Below are 13,463 nucleotides of genomic sequence, written 5' to 3'. Positions count from 1 at the left end.
TGGATCAGAGGAAGACATGTTTCAAGACGAAATACTGTAATTTAGGCAGGGATTTTCACTTGAACGTGAAACAATTCCACATTTTAAAACATGTTTTTTCAAACACAACATGCACTCAGTTAACTGAATGTTTGGAGTCAGTTTTTAGTATAACTCATTTCACTTGAGTATGTCTATTTTCAGAATGGCCATTGTGCCAAGGACAATTTGATCAAGTGACTTCCCCTAAGTGTTTTGGCAATCCACCCTGAGGACACACTGCCAGTTATCAAAAGCACAATCAAGTTCAGGAGAACCGAAGCTGAAGCACACGGGGCCGACGCCACTGGACTTTGAAAATGGACCCCAGTGTGCTAAACGAACCCTGTCTAATATCCGTCTGGATCCTCTCACTCACTTAAAATAGGTATTTTATTATTATTATTAATCACAGTAAAGAATTTACACGGCACAGAAGGTGGAAAAGAAAACTAATTTCCTACTCTAGTTCCCCAACACTCCCCATTACAATCTACATATTGTTCTGCTCCTTGTTTTTTTACTTAATAATATATGCTTTATATATTGATGACATATAACAATAAGGTGTATATATAGCTAACTTTTATATCGCTAAATACTACAACATATTGGTAAGCCTCTAGCAAATATAAGAAGAGAGCACAAAAGCAAGGGAATGTATCAGCGAAGGAACTCTAAATAGAAAGAAAACGTAAAGAATTTTAATTTTGTGGCACTCAGCTCCATAAAACTAGATCGAGTTGAAAGAGGAAATAAGTGGATGATTTCCCAAGAAGCTTGTAGATAATTTGTAAGGCTGCCACGAGACCATGGACTCAGACATCATTTTAAGTACACGGTGCACTAAGCCCAAGCAGGTCCAGCTGACCTACTTAACAGAGTCACCCACGCTTACCTAATGCGATATTACACCTCCAATAAACTCATTGTGCTGTGTCTAATAAGCGCCTAGCACTCAATATATTCTTGTGGAATGAAGGAATCCACTATGCAGAGTGAACCAGCAAGCAGCCTCAAGAGCTTGCTCCCTGAGACACTGTCCTCTTTGGGGACACCTCCCACACCTCCTGCGACAGCCACCGTCTGCAAGTGAGATGTTAAAACTTTAATTTAGCCCTCCTGTCATTAGGATTAGAGACAGGTTCTGATTTAGTAGGAGCTTAGTCAGGATTAAGCTAACTAAGGATTTAGCAGGATTTAGTTGACTATCCTTATGCTCTCCTGCCCAAATTGACTGCAGGTAATTAAATCTATCCTGGTTACATCAGAACTCCATGGGTTATCAATTTGCTCCTTGATAATTGATATTAACATCCCTTTGGAAGTTGGGGGGGGCGTCGTATAAGGACACTGAAGCCCTTTGACTTTGATTTGGGATCAGGTCATTAAATGGATCCCCTCCTCGTGCAGATATCTAAGTCAGAAATATTTATCTTTGCATTGAGTTTTAGTTTTGATATAGTCCTTAAGGTAGCTCCTAATTTATTTCACATGACAGAGTAAATATTGTTTCTATTGCCTTAAGATACTTAAGATGACGATTAACTCAGTGTGAGGCTTTTTTCGCTGGGAAGGAGACGGGGGGCACATGGTACCTAGCAAAAGGAACCTCAGTTTATTGGGGGTGTGAATAAACAAGAGTGAAGGTAGAAACTGGATTTCACTGGCTGAGAAAGAGTTTCATCAGATAAGGCAGGAAAAAAATGGGATCATTACTCTGGTCAGAGCTCCACGTCAGTAAAAACAAAAGAGAAAAACATGTTCATCTCACTATTTCAAGGAGAAGAGTAGCCCTCTCTGAGTTTTATTATGTGGTTTAATTGATAGAGAGAACTGGAAATCAAGACATCTTGGTTCTGTTCCCATAATTTGAATGCTTTCATGCTGCTCTTTCTGACTTGATCAAAATATCCTCCACGTGCAGGGGTTTAAGAGCACAGCCCTGTAACCACCATTAGAGAACAAGCAATTCAAGTAAGTCATTACACTTTAAGTACTTCTTAATTCAGAAATAAAGGAACTGAATGCGGGCAGGAGATTGAAAAGTCCATAATGATATCAGCTTAAATGTGGCTTCCGGAGTTATGTTGTAAAAAATCTGCAGTGTTCTCTTATTCAACAGCTACTTGGAAAATTGGGACCCACAGCACATAAGAAAATGCTGCTTATCATTGCCCAAGACCTGCTCCAGGGGCAGCTAATTTTACCCCATTTCCTTCTCTCTTGCCCTTGCCACCATGTCTGAAGTACCTGAGAAAGGGAGGGTTCTCCAGTATCAGATCATCAGACATCTCCAACTACAACCTTGACCTCTAATGTCTTCAGGTCACTTAGATCTGCAATAACTAGAGAAGTGGTCCTCAGCTCTGGCTATATATTAAGATCCCTTGAGGCAGTTAAAAAATTACTGCTGCTCAGATCCTAATCCAGACCTGTTAAATCAGAATCACTGGGATTAGAGGCTTGTTATTAGTATTTTTAAAATTTCCGTATGGAATTCTAAAGTGCAGCAGGAAGAGAGATTGGGTCCTGCCAAGAGGGATCAAGAGACATCCCCAAGCTCTCGACCCCAAGCTTTGCTTCTGAGACAGCAAGTGTCCAGGAGTGTGGAACCAGCCCTGCAAGGATTTCTGGCTTCTTGGGGAAGCCTGGCTTGATGTTATGAATTTGAGGCCAGACTGAATGTAGAGACAAGTCCTACTTTATCTCTTCCCTTTTCCCAAGACTGGGATGGAAAGAAATAGTTACCTCCAGACTCCCCTACATCAAAAGTCAAAACCAAGTGGCAGGGTGGAGGCCTAAGAAATGTCTTAGAAAAACCACAGTTTAGCATCAACCATTTAATTTCAGACTAGTTCTTATAGATAGGATTCTCTGTGCTCGGCAACTTTCACATCTCATTTCACTGGGACATGAACCTCTTTGAGCTGGGGTTAGTAACCCATTTTACAGATGAGGAAACAGAGACCATTCAGAGCGCTTCAGTAATCAATATAAAATCACCCTTCTAGGAAGTGGCCAAATCAAGATTTAAGCTCCAGTCTTTCAGATTCTGAGGCCCATTTTTCCTACCAGCCTGCACAGCGGCCCTCACCATCCTGCCACGTTGCCGGTGAGCAGTCAGCAGCAGCTGTGAGAAGGAGGCCACCTGCTTTGTGACAGGTTGACATTATGACATTATGACCACTGTCTCCATTTTTGAGCACAGAGCTGGGCTTTCAGATACTCTGATGTTTTTAGCCCCAAAGTAAACCTCTCAAGACAATTTGAGAAGGCATAAAAGAAACACCTCTCACCCAACTCAGACTTAGGTTTTGCAAATTCAGCTCCCTGGGCCAATATATATGCTCTCAAACTGGTGACTCTTTTCTTCCTGAACCTGGGAAGAAAGGGAGGGATTCCAGGGAGAGAGGGGAGGGAAGCTCATGAGATTCTCTGGCACAGAAAAACTGCTTCCCTATACTCTACTCCCTGAAAAATGAAATAAATAAAGAAAGAGAGTCCCGGAGAGTTTGTGAGGAAATTAAGAGTACCTACTGTTTCACTGTGGGTTCCAATAATTAAAGATTGATTTATGGTCACAAACTCTTAAATGGATGGAGTTAAACTTTATTCTCATCTTAATCTGAGTTACTTTAATTATCGGAGAATGGAAGTTTTAACTGGGGCCAATAGAGGGATGATTTCGGAATGGTGGCGAGCCTGGGTAAGATGTGCAGGACAGCCAGGACATGAAGTAATTGCAGCGAAAGATGAAAAATAATACATTTTTCTCTTTGATACATTTTTAAGACAAATAAGCATAATTGCAGATATGCAGCTGCCAGATTTGTGTTTCATACCTCAAATAGCTTTGATCATTACATGGGGGAATGTTTAAAAGTCCAGTGACCATGTCCGTTAGAATTTCATTCAATATTTATAGTACTGAATAAAATCGATTCAGTACTTATAGTACTATAATAGAATAGAACTGATCAAGATGGGAGAGAAAACAAATCTAGACTGCTCTGTAACCTGCCTGGCCTGCTCAGTTAGGGTTTGGATTCCAACTGGTGTGCTGCAAAATTAGGAGGCTTAGCCCTTGGGCAGCCAGGTAAGGTCAGAGGTGGCCCAAGTCCTTGAGTAAGTCACTTGTAGCATAGAGGATCCTCAGCTATGTTTCAAATACTCTTAAGTTTGTGATACAAACATTCTTATTTTCTAGGAGTAACATCATGTGAAAAATATTTGGAAGCCCTCTAGACAGGAACCTAGAGCTAATGTAAAATTGAAGATTTCTACTGCACATGGCCCAACCCAGAGTTAAAGTATGTAGATTTGTGAGGGCAGCTTAGATCCCAGTTTCCCCAGCATTCAGTTTATGCTCCCAGCCCCAAAGTGAAGAAACCCTGCTGCTCTATTCAACCAGACATTCCCCAGGAGGAGAAATATGCATGTGTAAGTCCCAACCTTTCCCCAGTATTTCTACAGGCAGGCAAGAAAGGGCGCCCATACCAAATCCATGGAATTTCTACGTTCAACACCATACCCATGGAATATTCAATATTCATGAAGTCTCTGTATTTAATAGGTGAATAACAAATGCTATTGTATCTTATTTTTAAGATTTGATCTGAAAGAAAACAGAGAAAATCTAAATACTTTTGAAAGCAGACTACGTTCTAGGGGGGAAATATACATACATATATATATATATATATATATATATATATATATATATATAAAACTCAAATATATATCATATATTTGGCAATAAATATATATACTTGCCAATTACATATATATATATACATTTGACAATTAAGATAAGTACAAATATTTGAGATTTTCAAATATTTGAAGAAATAAAATGCCTTTGAATGTTCACCCTATTACATACCCTGGCAAATAAACATAAAGGCAACTATTTAAGTATAAGCATCAGGGCCTATGGTGAGTAGAAAGCATGACATTCTAGGATTACAATGATAATTCTACTTTTACAAAATTGAACCATATGGCATTGTTAGCTCTAAGTGCCTTTCCTTTGGAGGTTATATAAAAGACTGACGGTATATTGAATGACCTTTAATTATTCAGTTTCCTTCTAAGGATACTGATCTGTATTCTAGATCCAACTGTGGATCAGAGACGAAGTAAGAGAAACTCAAAGAGGAGAGTGGCGGAGGAACAAATAGTTGAAACACACAAGCACCTGATCTGTTTCCTTCGGACAATTCCTTGCAGTCTTTAAGGCACATATATATTCATCTTCCCTCCCATCCCTTTCGAAATTAGCAAGTCTAATAATAACACCAGATGTCAATGGCAAACTTGAATTTTAAATTTCGAAGGGCTCTGAATGCTGCCGCTAAGAAGCAGGTAGCAACTGGAGAGCAGAGTATCATTTTCCGAAAACATAACCCACCTCCTGCACACAAACTTTGGGCTTTGCAACAGGAGGTGAGCGACATGGCAGCCTGGGAGCTGCGTCTGCGACTGCTTTCTACGCAAGGTGGATGTGAGGGTAGCTCAGCGTTTCTGAAACCCAGCATCCTGGCACGGTGAGCGCTGCCCTGGGGCCTCACGTAAGTGTCAAGAAGGGTTCTCCATTCTCTCCAGAAAGTATGAGCTATAGGCTCAACCAAGTACAAGGAACATCTTGATTTAACAAGGAGCTGCTAAGGCAGACTGTCATATTCAACATTGAGAACCACGGCCTGATCAGCCAGCACGAAACCCCCTGGTTCCACCAGAGGTCTGTTGTGAAGCTGGCCGAACATCCTTGTTGCATAAGCCCAACTTCACACACTGGCATTTACACCAGAGGGGATTCTACCCCACCTTCCACAAAACAACAAAAAAAAGCATTCTTAAATGTGGGAGGTACTGCCGGAGATGTTTCTAAGACCAGGGACAGATGGTAAAGAAAGGCAAGTTTGGAATTTATGGAGTGGCTGCACTGAACAATGTTTTCAAGTTCAACCTAAGGTCAGTAGAGTCTGCTAGATATGAGAAACATGGAAATAAATGTTCTTTCTCTTTTCCAAGTGATTTGAGGAAAATATTCACTCTGAGAAAGCACTTCCTTATGCTTCTCGAGATGAAAAGAAGGTTTCTATTTATGTAGTATCCAAATGTCCTGGTGAGAAGCAAAACTTATTTGTCAAAGACACTGAACTTACCCACCCAACTTGACTCATCCACAGTCTCAGATGTACTTACGCAGTCCAGAATCTTTAAAAAGGAAAATCACGTATTTTGTTGCTGTTTCTTCCCAGATAGTACTTATTCTGACTTTTTTTTCTCCTTCACTATGTTCCTTTTAAAAGCTTTTCGGTTTATTACTAACTTCCCCTTTTTCAGGCTCCGTTGTACAATATGGTGTGTGTGTTGGCTTGTAATTTTGGAGCTGAATTTATGGGCCTGCCATAGTTCAAAAGATATTCTGTTTTTGTTTGTTTTATTTTTGCCTGGGCTTGATATGTTTTATGAGGTTCTGTCCTATAGTACAGGCATTCATAGCTGGCATAACCAAAATTCTATCTCTTATTTAATATTTCTTCAAAGTTTCAAACTGAAGTCTTTTCTTTTGTGTGATGCTGGAGCTTGCTGTGCTTTTTTTTTTTTTTTAATATCTGGAAACATTTCCTTCCACATCAGAAACTTAAGTTTGCAAGAAATCCCTTTGGGAGTCTTTAAATGTGTATCTGGAGGGCAGAGAGGAGAGACAGCCAGCATTGGACCTTCTGTCCACTGAGCCCCAGAGTCTCTCTGTACAGCTGTAGGGGACAGGATGAGGTTGGCCTGGGGAGACAGAGGGTCTGGTTCTCTCCCTCTGCTGCACTTACCTGCCTGATTTCCTCTTTTTGCTCAAGTGACGTGCTGCCTCATTGCTCCTATTAGTAAACAGACTGTTCTTTCTATGCTTCTCACTTTCACAGTAAAAAAATGAGCCAGGCTGCTCGTACTGGGATATCTTATACAGGCTGACTTGATCCGCCAAAGAAAATTTGAAAACAGGACAAAACTTTCAAGAGGTTTGGAGAAACACAGGACAGCTGAGAATGATGGGTGCCTGCATCAGCCCATGGAATAAACATCCTCACAAACCACTCCACCCAAAGGAAGCTATAAAAATCTTAATGGTTCCTCAGGAGACCTTAGATCTAGCCCGGCTCTGCCTCTAACTAGCTATACGACTCTGCACAAGTGGCTTCTCCAGGACTGGTTTTCAGATAAGCCAGAGATGAAAGGAACAAGGCATCTTCAAGCCCAACTTTTACTCTTTCTAGTGTGTAAAAGGGAGGTCGGAGTAGTCAAGTGACCTGCCAAGTTCATGGTTAGTCAGACACAGGTCTCCTGACTATCAATAAAAAAAAATTTATTTTCGTTGCATCATACAGGTCCTCTCACCTGTACAACTTGAGTGTGTGTTGGGTAGGGGGTGGGTGACAATTGCTAATGTTTCTGGAAGTTTTCATGCTCCACAAGTCCATGACTGCAGGAAGCTGGGTTCAAGGCATGTAGGAGACAGGTTCAGAGCAACGATTTCTCATTCCTCTGTCTTTTCTTCCTTTGTCTCCTCCTTCCCCCAACCTCATCTCTCCACACCACATCACTAATTTCTTTTCTCTCCCTATGTCCCTTCTGTTCAGGATTCTGAGTTTGGAATCAGGAGTTAAAGTATATTTTGCATAGTTTTATTTCTTTTGGAGAAAAAGTACCAGAAATAACAAATTGGTGAATAAAAATTATGTCTCTTCAAAGAGAAAGTATTTCCAACAATGTTTTTAGAGAGACGGAATTGGAGGGAAAAAAAGATGTTGTTTTATATTTTGGGTTTCAGAGTCTTAACCATTTTTATAAAAGGGCACCAGAGAGAGAAGCTAGGATGCCAGCTTCTGGAAAAATGCAGCATTCTAATTCAAGTGTTGTCTGAGAAAAAGATAAAGCAGGGAGTACTCATTGTGCTAATGGGAAAAAGATGAATGACACCTAAATGGGTTTTCTTTGCATCACAGACCATGGTTAAGTGTTTTACATGCATTTGTCACTGCTATTAATGTAATCACATAAAACTTTCTCTTGTTCCCAAGTGCTTTTAAAGTGAGCTATTTCAGCTTTTGATTCTGCAAGGTTTTCCTTCTCTTTCAAAATTAGCAAAGGTAATATGTAAGCCCTGGAACTTTTTTTTTTTTCCACGCAAGAGCAGAAGTAAAGAAAAGAGTATGGTAGTTCTTTGGGTAAATTGGGAAGTGAGGGCGTTACCTTTCAAGGGCTGTTCCCCGTAATTGTAATAAAAATATCCTCAGAGGATCGTAAAGGATATTGCAAGTATTTTCTGTATTACATAATATTAATGCCAGGTCATCTACACCGGCCTTCTGCGTAAGTATTCTCTCCCTACTGCATTTTCCTTCTGACTCAGGAGCTCACAGCTTTCTTAAGGAGGCACCTCAAATCCCAGTGGCACCCCGCCCAGCAGGGGACCATTGGGGTGGGGACAGGGCAGTCAAAGGCCTTGCTGCGGTGCTGGTTTCTGAGGCCCATGAAGTTACAACCAGGGTGGGCTTTTTGCAGGATAGTGAAAAACTCTTCCCTGACCCTTCATTGCATCCCTGTTCCAACACTCAGGAGTGGAAAGGGGACCTGCCTCCTTTTTTCCTTCAACCAGAAAGACCTGGATTTGCAATTTGTCTTTGTCATTTCCCGTCATGGTGGCCTTGGGCAAATTATTTACTCTCTGGAAGCCTCAAGGCCTCATATAACACCCACTTTACAGGGCTCCACGAGGTGATGCATGGAGAGCACCGAACACCTGAGATCACTTACTGATTCATGTTTGTTTTGTCCACCATTCTATCAAAGGGCCATGAAGTTACCAAAACTGCCATTGAAAGCCCTTCAGACTTTCTTACCCTGTCAGAGTCCAGAAGAAGCAAGCTCATTTTTGTTCTATTTTGGTTTAACTTAATAAATTTTTAAAAAATATAAATTAATTAATAGAATTTATTATTTTTTTAAAGCAGTTTTAGGCCTACAGAAAAGCTGAGCAGAAAGTACAGAGAGATCTCATTTATTCTCCACTCCACCCACACTTCCCAAAGTTTCTCCTGCTATTAACAACTTGCATTACTCTGGTATATTTGTTGCAATTAATGAGCCAATATTGATATATTATTCTTCACTAAATTGCATGGTTTACATTAGGGTTCATTCTTCTTTCTGTACATTCTCTGGGTTGGGACAAGTGTATGATGACATGTATTCACCATTGCAGGATAGATAGCAATAATTCCACTTTCCTAAAACTCCTCTGTGCTCTATCTTTTCATTCCTCCTTCCCTTCCTCTGAATTCCTAGCAAACTTTTACTGTCTTATAGTCTTTTCCAGAATTTCATATAGTTGGAATCATACAGTATGTAGCCTTTTCAGATTGGCTTCTTACACTAAGTAATATGCATTTAAGGTTCCTCCATGTCTTTTCGTGGCTTGATAGCTCATTTCTTTTTATTGCTGAATAATTTTCCATTGTGTGGCGATACCACAGACTGTTTATAGAGTCCCCTATTGAAGGACATCTTAGTTGCTTCCAAATTTTGGCAGTTCAGTTCCAAATGAACTGACCGGCTATCAACATTTGTGTGTGGGTTTTTGTAGGGACATAAGGTTTCAATTCATTTGGGTAAATACCAAGGAGGACAGTTGCTAGATGGTATGATAAGAGTATGTTTAGTTTTGTAAGAAACCACCAAACTGTCTTCCAAAGTGGCTGTACCATTTTGCATTCTCACCAGCATTTTTTAAATGCCGAACAATTCTTTGGATGAAAGGGCACATTCCTATTACGAGTCACAAACGTTTTCAAGTCTCTGTATTTTGTTTGCATCCAAAAGTTGGGGCTATCTGAATTTCTAAAAGACTCAAACTTTCATTCCAAAGGCTCCCTACATCTGAAAGTTATTTCTTCCTATTACAAAGAGTGTAATGACCCACATGGGAAAAAATTTGTTACAGGCATGATAGCTCAAAACTTTATCAAAAGAGCAAATTAGATAATTTTGTTTTTTAAAAATCTGAAATCCAACATATACTAAAATATGGCAGATCTTTCAAAAAATATGGGAACGATAAAACCAATGAGGAAAAAAAATTCCAATTCCACTGAAATGAGGCTGCAGTATGGGTCAACCTAACAAGATATCAAAGAAGAAAAAAGAAGAGAGATGTTGTTTATGGAGCCAAAGTTACATTTTGCTTATTTGGATTATTTTAAGATCTGATATTTACATGTTCATTATTACAGCTTACTGTGACCCTAAGCCAAAAGTACACCACGAGAACTGTCTAAATTTTCATGACCTTTTCGTGACGTAGGTTAAGATAAGGAGAGTCAGAGAGGAAGGGAAAAGGGAATTGAATATTGAGTGTTTGGGGGCTTTATTCTTGAAAGGAGAGCAAATATCTTTGAGAGATTTTTCCAAACGTTGACTAACAGTTGCTAGACTGCAGTGGATTGGCTTTGCTTAAAAACTCCATGGCTCCTCATATGAAACCTTCCCTGGAGACATCTCAATTTATGGTTGGTCAGGTAAGACCCAGGCGAACCTTTTGGTGGATGTCCAGTTAGTGAATAGGTCTGTAATTTGGGAAGAGTAATGAATTGCTGTTGTAAAAAAATAGTCAAGTACCCTCTGAGTCAGACAGCGAGGGTGTCTACTTTGCTGATTGTGAAATCAAATGTATTGAGGTAAGACTAGAATAAGGAACAGTTGACACACCAGTGGGTACGGTGGCCATTGAGCAGGCTCCATGAAAGAAGAGAGGCCTTGGAGGTCTCAGGGCAGCTGCAATAAAGGAGGAGGTGTGGTCACTACCCTGCCAGAGAAGAACCCAGTGCCAGCATGGCTTCTCCACTGATCTTCCATAGCCCTTCCTCAGGTGATACCCTTGCCTGCTCCCTACTGGCATTTCCTAACCAGACAAGTCTTCCAAAGGCCCTTTGACCTGAGAGAGGACAAGAGATGCCAGCCAGTCAGGGCCACAGCTGGGGGAAAAACTAGTGGACTGCAATTTTAAGCAGAAGCAGATTTGACAAAGCAACATATGTTGGGGCAAAGGCAAACATGGGATAAAAAGCCAAGAACTAGATTTGAGAAGGTGGAGATGGAGAAGTAGGACAGATGATTAAAACAGAGTAACTTGTCATTCTTAGTGTGTGTGCAGGCTCCAAAGTATCACAAATATTGATGGGTAGAAATGGAATTTAAATTTTTAACACCTATCTACTTGAGATAATGTTTCTAGGTAGTTAGAGGAAGAGAATAAAAATCATGCTGGGCTGGGTCTGTTCCCAGCTTTGGAACTTGGCAGCTTTTTCTGAGTTTCACTCAAGTTCTCAGGTCAAAGGAATCAAGTAGAAGAGGTATTCATGTAAACACGCTGTGTTTTTCTGTGAGTAACAGACCTACTCCAGTTATTTATTTTAGATTTGCAAAAATGTTCTCATCCCAGTAGCTTCAGGGCACGGGACAATATAAAAATTGAGACTCAGAGAAAATTTCTGTATTTCAGCCTTAAATGGTAGCTTCTTCCTGACCCTCTGAAAAGATTAAATATCCTGATAGAGAGTTTACATTATTCCCTAATTACTGATACATTTTTTAATGTCTTAGGACAAAAATTAAAGAATAGTCTCATCAGTAGGGGATGATATCTTTTTTAATGACCCACAGTAGATGATAATGTAGAATATAAAAATTTTTACCCTATACTTTTTCTCAAACACTTTTACAGAGGTTGTGATGTCTCATCCATCATCTTCATAGTTTTGATGTGTGCTCATTTTACAGAGCTTTTCATTGACTGCATCTATTGATGAGTTAGGCATGGAAAAACGAATCCAATACACTAGACTCAGGAAAGCTGCACTTTGGTTTGTTTCATTTAGAAGGAGGGACCTCTGTGGTTAATCATTCAAATATATTATGCATAAAAGAATTTGCATTAGAACTCTGCATTGCTTCTCTTTGAGAAATGGAAATCTATGAGTGAAGTAATGCATCACACGTAAACTTTAGAAGGTTAACATTTTGGCCTTTCCAGATGTCATCACTGTCTTATTTTCTTTAAGTTAATAGTTTTCAAATATTTGCTTCTAGTATTATAAAATTAAGATTTTGATGACTCATTTAGGATGTGCTAGAGACAATTCACATATCCTTAGGGGCACCTGTGGTATACAATTCACAGTACTGGAGTTATTTAAAGTTAAATAGTAAAATATGGAGTAAAATATTTTATCTCTTTGGTCAAATAATTTATCACTTTGGAGAAAAAATATTAGCGCAAAAGACAACTTAAGAATTATTTTAAGGCAGTACTTAAACACATACAAAATAATATAGTGTCGTCTCCAGACTGTGGAGAGATGTTAGAAACAGAATTAAAAAGAAACCAGATCGATTGGGTTAAGTCATGATGACTTCCTGGAATACCTCAAGTTTGACCCAGATTTTAATGGTTAGGTAGAAAAGGGGAGGCATTACAAGCACAAGGAAGGGCATATTAAGGCAAGAAGGACTTAGCAAGTCTAGGACACGAAATTCCCAGGTTAATTAGACAAAGGGATTGTACATGACATGAATAGGAAAAATGGACATAGCTAATGAACTCTTTAAATGTATTTGAAATTTTGTTTTAGATTAACTTTTCTCCTTGTATTAGTTAGGACTTTTAGGTTCAAATCATATAAATCAACTTGACATAGCTAAGTTTAAAAAGGGATTTATTATATGGATACTGGGGAAAAAATATTATGGGCATTCACATTATGCCAGAAAGGGGATAGTCATAAAGTCCTCAACTCCCTGCCAAAGTTTTCTTACCATCTTTCTGCTTCTCTTTCTCTCGTTCTGTCTTTCCAAACTACTTTTTTGCTCCCTGATCTATGTGGCAGAAAACATGACCCAGTGTTTACATCTTCTTTCAGCAGCCTAGATTGAGGTAGGATTCTCTTGGACTCCATTCAAAATTGCCAAGAAAAGGAGTTTGATAGGCTCAGATGATTTCAGGTGCCAACCCCTGGACCAGTAAAAGTAAAGTCTGTTGGACATTTCATAATAGCTGTCAGAAGCCTGCTTCTCCTGTGACTGAGTGGATGAAGGTAAAGGATGAATCCCAGAGAAGGGAGGTCAGATAACACAATATGGGTCCACCATATTTATATATATAACTTCCCCTTCTTAATTCCACTGGATTCATACTTATGAAATATTTTATGAGTTAGGCTGCGCTAATGGAAGACATGCCATCCTGCAAATGCAGACCATATTTTCAGGCTTCCTGTGTCCCACTCATGCCAGTAAGACAGAATTGAGGTAGCTTGAGACCTGAAATTGGAGAACAAGGGTTTGCGGGTTCTAAGAGCTTTCCATAAAGAGGAATCCTCAGTCAT

The sequence above is a fragment of the Eschrichtius robustus genome, chromosome 18, assembly GCF_028021215.1.
Source record: "Eschrichtius robustus isolate mEscRob2 chromosome 18, mEscRob2.pri, whole genome shotgun sequence".
Lineage (NCBI taxonomy): Eukaryota > Metazoa > Chordata > Mammalia > Artiodactyla > Eschrichtiidae > Eschrichtius > Eschrichtius robustus.
Note: the sequence above shows the minus strand (reverse complement) of the source record.